The sequence below is a fragment of the Haemaphysalis longicornis genome, unplaced genomic scaffold, assembly GCF_048455015.1.
Source record: "Haemaphysalis longicornis isolate Haplotype H1 unplaced genomic scaffold, Haemaphysalis longicornis Haplotype H1 scaffold_16, whole genome shotgun sequence".
Taxonomy (NCBI): Eukaryota; Metazoa; Arthropoda; class Arachnida; order Ixodida; family Ixodidae; genus Haemaphysalis; species Haemaphysalis longicornis.
This window is the reverse complement of record NW_027526266.1, coordinates 2,569,106-2,580,178: the sequence shown is the minus strand read 5'-3', so window position 1 is coordinate 2,580,178 and position 11,073 is coordinate 2,569,106.

Sequence of the window (11,073 nt, the reverse complement as noted above, 5' to 3'; positions counted from 1 at the left end):
GCACTATGCGGTTGTGGTGACCTTCAAGAAATGTCGACTGTTTGAAAACAGAATGAAGAATCACCGAGAAAAGGCGCTTATTTTGCGTCAGCAATGGAATGTCCGGTGAGAAGTTTAGCAGATATAAAGGGCCATTGCGGAGGAGTGAACTCATGCGCTTCAATACTTCTGTGAAAGGTTTCGAACATTCAAAGGGTATAATGAACACCCTTTTCTTTATACTGTCTCTCAGTGCATTTGCAGGACAAGTCATTGGGACGTGAGTATTCACTTCAGTAATAAGAATTAATTGGAGTACGCCTGTTTGTTGTTTTTTTTTTCAAAATTTTCACAATTTTCGGATACGGGCAGTAATATTGCAAATGCTGTCATAAATATATTTTATCATATATATACATATGGTGACATTAGATGCATGTCCATATTTTAAACAAAGTACTGGGTCTCAGTCATAGCAGTAGGCAAAAAAAATAAATAAAGTTGACGGGGGGTCAATATGCCACGCACTCGAGGAGAACCAGACCACGGAATTTTCTACATGCCGGAGCAACATCAAACGCTCCTTTTAAAAACTTGTGTTCATGTCGCGTTTTCTTCAAGCTACAATATAAGATATATCAAGAAAATTTAAGATGGGGCTTCTTCGCAGTAAGCTTGACGGTTTAAACATTTTTCTTACATTGACCCCAATTTAACGGAGCAAAGTTGTACTACCGTCCTTCTATACGCCTTCACGAAATTGTCTTCAGCGACACGGCTCTTGTGTTGTCAAGCGACGGCTGGTCTTACCTATCGAACCATAAAGTGTAGTGACAAATGCAGGGAGTGCCAGTGCAAAACCTTAAGGCTTTAGTACTTACTGCCCGCGAAAAAAACTCGACTCAGTACGCTGTATTTGTTTAGGAGTCCTGTGTTCCGGTAATAATTGTTTTTCTCACTCTCTGCTTGACTGGTGACTATTTGGATTTACCAGCCGTAGTTTACCCCTCTGAACACCGAACGCAAATTGTGCTGGCCCAAATTCTTTTACCCTCATCTCCACCAGCTTTGGAATATTCACTCTGGCATGTGCAGTCCATCCTCACCCCATACTAATGTCAGGAGCGGAGCAGCTGGGAGCCCGGAAAGTTACAAGTACTTTGCTTGTATTTGAATAATGGCAATATACCTGCAAAGTGGCTATTAGGCTTCATAGGAACATACCATTCCCGCAAACTGTCTTCAAAAATACCCTTTACCAAGTCTATAGATTTTCAGCGTTGTGTGCAAAACCAAGCGCGCCACTAACTTCTGATTTTATAGCCGTCCTCCAGATTGTTTATGCGGTGCTCATAAAAATGAAATTTCCAAACTAGTTATTCAGTAACTATAGTTTCTGAATAGTTTATTTGTTACCGCAGTAAAGACATTTACCATTACTTCCTAAAGAAAGTAGAGAAATGCGCAAAAGATTTCTGGCATCCAAACTCTGAAAAAAGTGCATCAAACCTTCGCTAAAAACAACTGCTGACAGCGCCTCTAAACGATCGTTAAAAGACCTAACGCACGAAGAACGCACACTTTGGAAGGTTTTCTGAGCTCTAAGTAAACGCAGCTACGGACATAACACTGTATAGTGACACATAGTGTATGAGATAAAGGTATACTATTGTACTCCTTCTTCATGATTGATCGTTATAATAGCTTGTGTTGTTTTCACGGTCCGCACGTGTGGAGGCCAGTCTGCCTTTGATCCCATTGTGGAGCCGCGGTTTTCCTTGCCGGCGGTGTTCCATAGTCGAAACGGAAACCTTCTCCTTATCAGGCGGTTGAGATCGACAGCACTCTACCTTTTTCGCCTGTTTTCTGCAGTTTCCGAAGCGGATGTTGAGCTTTGCTATTCTGCAGTCACTCCCACTTCTAGGGCATATAAAGTACGTGGTAGCTTTTTGGAAAGAAAGTCTCCTTGGGGCTTTTTTTGCTCTTTGACCTTTTCCAAGTTCTTGAGAGCTTCGGCTTGAAGGAAGCGGCTGCAACATTCAGCCACTTTTTCTTACGAGTTGCAATTACTTTATATTGCCGCGAAGCATGCATTGGGTTTGTTTATTTGTGTTGTTCTCTTGCCGCCCGGCTGCAGCGGTCTGTGTTATCGGTGTTCTGTGTGCTAAGGGAGGCGCGTGTTCCGTTTTTTTCTTTCTGTGCCGCATGTGTTATCTCTTCTGATAGGGAGAGCGTTCCGAACTAACGTGAACAGGCTAGAATAATCTTCGATGATCTACAGTGTTCTGGATACAATTCGATTATTCCAGAAACCCTCGCACCGAGTGATAACTTTCCGCTGAGCACATGCCGCGGCATTTGAATCGTCGACACCAGTCTACGCACGTCACTTTGTTGACTGCTGTTTCGCCGTATGCGTATTCTTTGAGTTATTAGGGGAGCACAAGTTCGCTCCAATAAACTTGTTTTTTATTCAAGACCGCTGCGTCGTCTTTGGCTACGTGACATCTGGTGGGGGTGCTGGGTACGCACCCTTTATGCTACCAACAACCTCTGAAAGTCACCAAGTCAGTCCAACTAGAGCCAGCCGCGACTGCAAGGCCTCCCGCCCGAAATTGGTCTCCTGCCAGACGGACCCAAAAAAACGACCGCTGCAACCACCACCATGGTGCAAGAAGCAACATCACCAATCGTCATCCAGCCGCTGCGGCAACCGCCATCCTTTCGAGGAGCCCCCGCAGAAGATCCAGAAGAATGGTTGCAGAAACTGGAGCACGTCTGAATCTTCAACACGATGATTCTTTTGAAGAAATCTTGTCGTTTGAACTTATTAAAGGGACACTGAAGTGAATTTGTCAAGCTCCCGTTTTTGCTTGCACTGGGTAGACTAGCTCAAATTAGCACACTTTTCATCGTTTATCCGGTTGACAAATCGTTAATTATTTTACAAAGCGCGAAAAAAGAAAAACTACCATGCGCGGTTTGCGGCGGCCGCACAAACTAAGCTGTTACGTTGGGAGGAGGGGGCGCCGTGATTGGACGATGCCCAAGGTTAGCAATCAAACAAGTTTCGGTTTCGGTTTTGGTCTGTAAAACAACATGTTTGACATTCGATGGCGTCGTTGGATGGGCATTCTCAATATCCCAGTTATCGTAGTACCGCGCTTCTGCCATGTTGTCGGCTGCAAAATGCATAAGATAAGCCTCCCAGAACGGCTTGGAATCGTAGCATTCACTATCTGTTCCTATTCGGCGACCCATTCAAATTGGCATTCGGCAAATTTCGCCCTCCTATTATCCTCCCACCTCTCCTGAAAACTGACGGCTCAATGACCTCGTCCCAGCTGCAGTCGGCCCAGGTTCTCTTAGACGCACAGATCAAAGCCGACGACCCTTCCACGGACGGCCCATTGCACTGCGCGGGCCTACGCAGTGCATGAACGCCCTCCGCATCCCCGCAGACGCTGAAATGCATGCGCTTTTCCCCCATATTTGGAGCTTGCCTCGCTCATGTCTGTATCGTAAAAAGCGTGTTCGCACCAGGCCAAGGGTCCGTTGATTCTGGCCTGTGCCCACTGCCCGCAAGCAGTCGGTGCTTATGGCAACAGCACGCCAACGAGAACTCGCTAGCGCGGCAGTGCCAGCCTGCGCGAGTTCTGTGGACTAGTTCGTGGAGCAATGAACGTTGCGGCCCAAAAAAAGGTGAACTCAGTATAGAAAACATCGGCGAAAAACGAAAAAGTTCACTCAATTAAAAAAAAGCTTGTACCCGCGGCGATTTGAACTTGTGACTGGCAAAACACTGGCGGTGACATACCCAGCGCACCAGACGACTAGGCCACGGGGGGCCGCTGGCGGTAATGCAAAATATCAGGTATATAATGTATAACCAGTTTACACTTTTATTTAGTTTTAGTAATTAAAGCAGCTTAGGTTACTATTTGTTCTATTGCGCTCGTGCAGTAAGCGTACCCTGAGTTTCCACAATAGCTCACGTCTAGCAATTGCATTTCGTAGACGGGAAAGCGTTCGCAGATGCGTAGTCGTGCCCCTGACCGCTCTGCTTGTTCGCCCACCGCAAAAAAGTGCTTCCCGCACCCTAGTTTTACGCTGCACGGTAAAAATATCAGTTGATTTTATTTCTTTAGTACCTATATTGACTTCGCTTACACTTCTCCCCCTTCAAGAGGCCTTATATTTTCCTACTGGCGTACCAGTCAGCGAAGCGTCGCATGTGCGCTTGTGCAGCGCTTGTGTGAAGCGACCTTGACTTGGAGCTAGATACAGTGTACAAACTAGCGAAGTAAAGAAAGGCGCATTCTTCCATTCCCAAACTTGTTGTGGCTTAGTTTCAACTGATCGAACGAATTGCGATGACCTGTCGGCGGCCGGCGGACTAAACGGTGGGCCGACTGACTCGGTCGCGGAAGGTCGGCGAGCCGTGCAGTAGCGCAGCCAATTGTAAGCTCCTCTCCTGCTGACGTCACACGAAAACGCCACAGAAAATGGGCGAGCGTAAAGAGAGGAGGACAGCATTTTCGAATTGATTTTTCTACTAAATAAATTCGCGTAAACGCGCACAGAGTGGAGTGGTCGAAACAGGGCCGAGGGACTCCGGAATACAGTTTGCGCTCGTAATCCCGCATTGTTTACAAATCACTTCAGTGTCCCTTTAAAGGTACCAATTATCCTTCACGTGATGTAAAAACACCGCGACAATTACTATGACCAGCACAATATTGAAGGCAAGGAAGCGATGCGAAAAATTCCGCTTGTAGTTGAAAACAAAACTCTTTGGTGGATGCTTGTTGATGTCGTGAAGATCACTTAGCAGTCAGAACATGCAATTGCAGTTCATTATGATGTTCTGACTCGCTATGGTAGCCCTGTTGGCAGGAATAAGGTACGATGCGCTAGAATCGTGCAGCGCAAGCTTTCACCGAGCCGCCGTCATGCTATAAAGGGGGTTCAGCACTACGAAGCTACTACATTTTAGCGCCAACTAACACTTTTGGAAAGAAAGAAACACAAGGCTGTTGGAGACTTTGTCAGAATAGACAGTTGAAGTAAGCAGCGACACTAGACCTCCTTAAATACCCTCGTATGAGACCGAAACTGGCCGGTGAACAGCTGACGGTGTTCAAGGCCAATTGTAAGAAATCTCTTGCTCTGAACTGATACCCGACGACTTGGTATTATCTTTTGACTTTCACCGGAAGCTGTTATCGCATAAAGGTGTAGATAAAGCGGAAGCACGACCCGCATGCTTTTTCGACTAACCGTAGCGGTACAGTGGGTAGATTAGGAAAGTGTGACGACCGCACCCACTCCCGCGTGACGCCTTTAGAGGAAAACCGCCAGATGGCGCTACCGAACGCATACACGTTTGCTGCGGTGGCGGCGCACCGCCTTCTGTGGCCCCAGCTCGGTGAAAGTAGTGTGGAGTACAATTGTTTTCGAGGGCAGTACGACAACCACAAAAGATTTTTGATAGCTATTCTTTGTGCTCGTATAAATTGCTAAATAATAAATGTGCTAAGCTCTTAAGAACTAGAATAATTGAACTTTATAATCGATGGCGCACGCTTTGAAAGCCTACTGTAGCCGTCTGGCTCTACCACTTATCAAACGCAAATGAGAAAATTTTCACTGGTAAAACTGACAAACATACACTTTATTTTCTGCGAACTGGTTATAAACAAACAGAAACTAATCACTTTTGATGAATGAATAAGATTACGTTTAAGATTACAAACCTTTTAAGCCATAAACGTTGTTTTTTCAGTGCATCTTTCCTTCAGGTGATAGATATTTTGCGTGTGTAAACAAATTTGAGCACTTTTTTTGGGACTGTTCACTAGGTTTTCAGCTTTTTGTTCATCAGGTTTAAGCGTCTTGAGCATTTCATTCTTTCCGGCTGTTACTTGAGGTGACTGAGCTTCAGGTGTTTCTTCCTTTCCCGAGGGGATGCCTTCCCCTTGTTCAATGCTTTCGCGTAGAAGTGCAACCGGGTGACCAGAAAGAAGCTGATGACCTGTTTTGTGAGGCTTGGGCCATGTCGTGGACATCCTACGATTACGGCATCTTTCTGAATGCAGGAAACAAGGTCGTCTTAGCTGTGACTCTGCAGCTCGTTGCAACTGAAACATATAGAAAATGTAACTTTGAGGGCAACCACAAACGAGAAGACCTTCTTGGAGAGGAAAAGAAGACCCCCATTGTCGCAAAACGTGGTGAACCTTGCCAACCGCTCGTCGGCCTGATCAGAAGAAACGAGGAGCTCATCAGAGCAGTCTTTGCAGGCATTCTTCAAAACCTTTTTGCATGCAACGCAGCCAGCCATATAATAAACGAGTCGGGAGTCGCTCTTCTTTTCCGGGTAGTCCTGGTCGGGAAGCGTTGCGGGCTTCTTTAGTATGTCCGATGCTTCGGAAATCTTCCCGTTGTCCTAATTCATGGGCGGCATCCTCACTGCTCAGCAGAAATGTCAGTTGTCCCCCTTCACAGTTTCCACTGGAAGGTGCTTTGGCCAAGTCATAAAAGCTGTGGCAGTTCACCGTCAGCGAAAACTGGGCAGCAGTGGGATGGTCGTTGCACCCAGAAAATTGCATGATGATGCCAAACACTCCAGGGAGCCTTGGCAGAGCCAAGCACTCCAGGCAGTCTTGGCTGATCCGGCATGTGAGTAGGTATGTAAATCCACACTTGCCATGAAGGTACTTCACGAGGTCAAGTGTAGCTGGAAGGGTTACCGCTACACCTTCGGCAGTGCTTGCTGAAAGAAATCGCCCTCCTGAAGATGCCGCATGAGCCTCGCACTGGTTGAGAATCTACCAATGTTAGCTGCATTTTTAGATCGTCGTCTAGACTTAGTGTCTGAAATCTCTATTATAAGGAGATAACGCCAACTAGGAGTCGTACAACAAACCTATAAGTAAGACGATGACTTCCTCTCCAGCCATACTGCGCCCATAACTACAGGCGTAGTCACAGCAAGAGTGTTGAATATGGGAGCAGGGGCACGCCGTAAAGCTCAGTCCTTCCTTTATTCAAGTAAACGTTGTGATATTAGGACTGCCAGGTGAACTAAACCTTGTAGAGAGGGCCAAATCGAAGAAACTCTGCATATCAACATTAATACAGTATCATGTTACGTTTCCACCAGAGATCTTGAAATGTTCTCTACCAAAAGGAGAGCTTGCATTCTATCAACCAACACGTAGAGGAAGCAAAGGCCCTACCGATATCTCGAACATTAAACTGGTGCTGGATGAAATCCAAATTCCCACCGTGAAAAGAATTACGTTCCTCGGGCTTCGATTTAAAGAAAATGGGCACAATACGGAAGCAATCAAACCGTTACAGCAGATCGCCCATCAAACGACAGGCTTATTTTCAAGCATCACCAACAGCATAGCACATTGAGTGAGTAAACCTTTCTCGATTATTTCATGCTTTGTCATCATCACTATGGTGTATACGCTACTCCATACCTGAACACACATGTCGCTCGAAAGACAAATATATACAATATCACAAATAGGATGTACAAGCAAGCCCTCAGGTTAAACACCGGTACTGCTAACGAGCACTTATCAGCACTGGGAAGTCACACCACGCCGTAAGAACATGTACAAGCCCACGCAGTGGCACAATACGACACTTACGCATAGTACAACAGGCAAAACACACTCGACTCAAGAACAATTGACTGTCCATCAAAATAGGTCACCAACGATGACACCCCTAAGGACATACCCTAATGGATGAAAATATTTTCGTCACCCAGAAATATGGACCGCGTACACAAATGAGGGGGGGCGGAAAGGTGAGACAAATTCGTCTAAAAAGATTTGAATTTTTCAAGCTCAATTTTAATATCTACGTCGATGCAGTAAAATATAGCTGGCGCGATGCCAAAGGGTCAAAACTACAAAATCCTAAGCAGGTGAGGAATCGGCCATCGCCCTTCCAATAGCCTCCACTTCAGTTAAATTCATCTTGGGTGACTCCAAAATTGCAGCGACAAAGTTTTACAATGAGCCCACGCCGTCGGGGGTACGACATATTATGGTAAATTTCCGAGACAACCACAAAGTCTAGAGTATATAAAAACCTGGGCAGTTTTCTCACCCCGCCACCGCGCAGCTCCCGACGGCGCGTAAGGACTCGCATGCAAGCCAACGTGCAGCCTCAACTATGGTCAAGAAGAGATGGCACGGTCTCGTGAAGGGAAATTAGAAAAAAAAACAGATTAAAAGAAGCACTATATTCACCCCTGAATTTATTTATAAGAAAAGGCAATGTTTGGTTGGGTGCCTCCACAAAACGAATCCGCATCGAAACCCTTTGGCTAACAGTAACAACTGCATTGGCCAGTGTACAGGCATGGGCAGGATGTGTAAGGACAGGGCGGAACTTTCGCTTGTATAAAGTTGGCCTTCAGGCGACCCTACAAGGTAATGAAATCACGGATGGCGAGCATTGCGAGACCGCGCTGCTTAGCTGCAACCCAGACGGCCAACTAGTTAGATGAAAACACTGCCTTGGACTAAGGGCTTCCGCCCGTCGTCTAGGGCGGAGAACTAGACCCTACAAACTAACGAACAAGAATTGAGTTCTCTTTTTATTTTACAAATTATTGCAGCATACCTCGATTGGGAGAACAAACTGCAGTTGGCATCTCGTACGGCGATGGTTTTCCACACTGTAACCAAATAAAACAAATGGTGTTTGGTGCACACATGAACAAATTCTGCTACTCTAGCCTAGCCACGCTTGACTTTTGAAATACTATATGCCGTTTCAAATTGAGTTTAGAATTTTCATCTGCCTTCTTGCATTGGAAAAATTCGACGTAATGTGTACATTTTGTTGCAATCATTTTCACCCTGTGTGCGTATTTTTATTATATTTTGAGGTGACGCTGGATTGGAATGTCAAATTTTTTTTTCATACGTAATTTTGTGTTCAGATTCCTAAAAGATTTTTTAAAGTTTATACATGGTGTTCTTTTTGACGCTCACACCTGATGACGTCACGACCTTTGGCGTGATGAATCGCGACGTCACTTAAAGGAGATGCCGAGACCTTGTGGGAACTACAATCACTAAAGATTTTCAGACTACCATCACTGAGTCACGCAAGTGAGCAACGGCGGCCATTTGGTGTTCATCAGTGCGGCCAGTTGGCCGCTTGTACGGCCTCTCTGCTAACTTCGACCGGGTCGCTTCTAAACAACACTGCCGAAGACGCAGCAAAACGGCGTCTTTAGACACCCTCCTGGAGCTACAAAACTGCGAAGCGCGGGTTTTATGATACCGCCTATTGCACCGATGTCTGTCACCCGCAGCCGCAAAGCAGGAAGAATAAGCAATGACTGCCAAGGTTGACCGAATAAAAACTCATGAACAACAGAATGGCGGTGCCTGGAAGTGTTACAGTGTAAATAAATGTCACGTAATGTGAACTGAAAAACGATCACGGCGGCGGCCCGGATCAATGGGAGAAAAAGGGTGCCGCTATACTCTGCACTCTTACCTAGTGACACTAGTGGGCTGCCTTGCCTTGAGCGCGTTAACATGCATCACAGCGCAGTATTGCTACGGGGAGCGGGGTTTGCGTGTTTCCTCGCCACTTGCTTTCCCCATCTGATCTGACAATATACGGTGGGCTTCAAACGGTGTTCGAAAATGGTTTACGATGCAAATATTGAAATCCGGTCAAGTGCACCAAGCCCTAAAAAAATTGTTTAGAGTGACTGATTCTTTACCTGGACGTGATTGTAACTGGCTCTGATTTCCGCCCTTGAAAGCATATCGATGGTGAGGTTTTGCTTTCCACTATAGGAAGCTTATTTAAAAACACATTTTATTACATCTTTGCCCAATTAAAATCAGCTGTGAATGTGTACACGTGCGTACTGCGTATTCGCCTCCTGAAAAAAAAGCAGCTTGCTGGGCCAGTTGGTGCATATTGACGGATGGGGAATCCGCGAAATAAGGACGCAGCACAGCAGGAGAGACGAGACAACACAACGCTTGACAAGCAACTGAAATTTATTAGAAGAAACCGATACACCCTGTCAACAACAAAGCCGATTCATGCGAAACGCGTACGCGTGATTTGATTAAAATGCTAGTATTTGCTTCTTGTGCTTTTGTGTAATGACCACTCATTTTTCTAGAAATCCGATTTCTTTATCGCAGAGGGAAATAGACATTTGCCTTCCTTCTGGTGTCTGATGAGGAAAGGTTCAAGTATTTTCCTGTCATTTTTGGTCCTTGCTTTCCCACGAATCATCAAATAATCAAAGATTGGTACACACCCTTGCACTGTCGACACTGATAGGCGAGGTTTACAGCTCCTTTAGAACTAAGGTGCAATGCTCCCTCGGCCGCTCATTCATGCATCCGCCCGTTTCGCCGATGTACACCTTCCCGCACCTCAGCCGAATTTCGTAAATGACCCTGTGCTTACACGTAACGAATTTATGACATAATTTGTTTTGCAGGCGCGTTTCTGTTTTCCTTAATGCGCACGCAAACTCTCGGAAGTATACCGCAGGAATAACACCGTGCTACGAAGCACTTTTGTGCGACATCTCATGTATTTACGGAATTAGCGCAAAGTTTCCTCTTTCCTTATTTTTCTAGGGCCCCTGCGTCCTTTGAATTTGCTTTTTGGCCAGCGTTGTGTTGTCTCGTCTCTGCTTCTGTGTTGCGTTTTTTTGCGCTGGTTTCTCAACCTTAGTTCGAGGTGCGACAGCCAACAGGTCGGTTAGACGCGAGTCCGCTAGGAACCAGAACCACGACGTAGCACCTACGAGTTGTTAACAGTTTATCTATTGCCATTTTTGCCCACTGTTGCTTTAGGTACGCTTCTGAAAAAAGTATCTGTGTTTGGTATAATTTCTTATAACTTCAAAGTGCATTTAGTGGTGGTTGTATGTTTGCCCGGCAAATACACATATTGTATTTTACAGAAAATATTTCCACGCTAGTTGGTGCACACAGGACCATCATTGCTTTAATGATGTAAGTAGATCTATTTTTTCTACTCTTGACGGCGTTAAATGCATATGAAACATATACA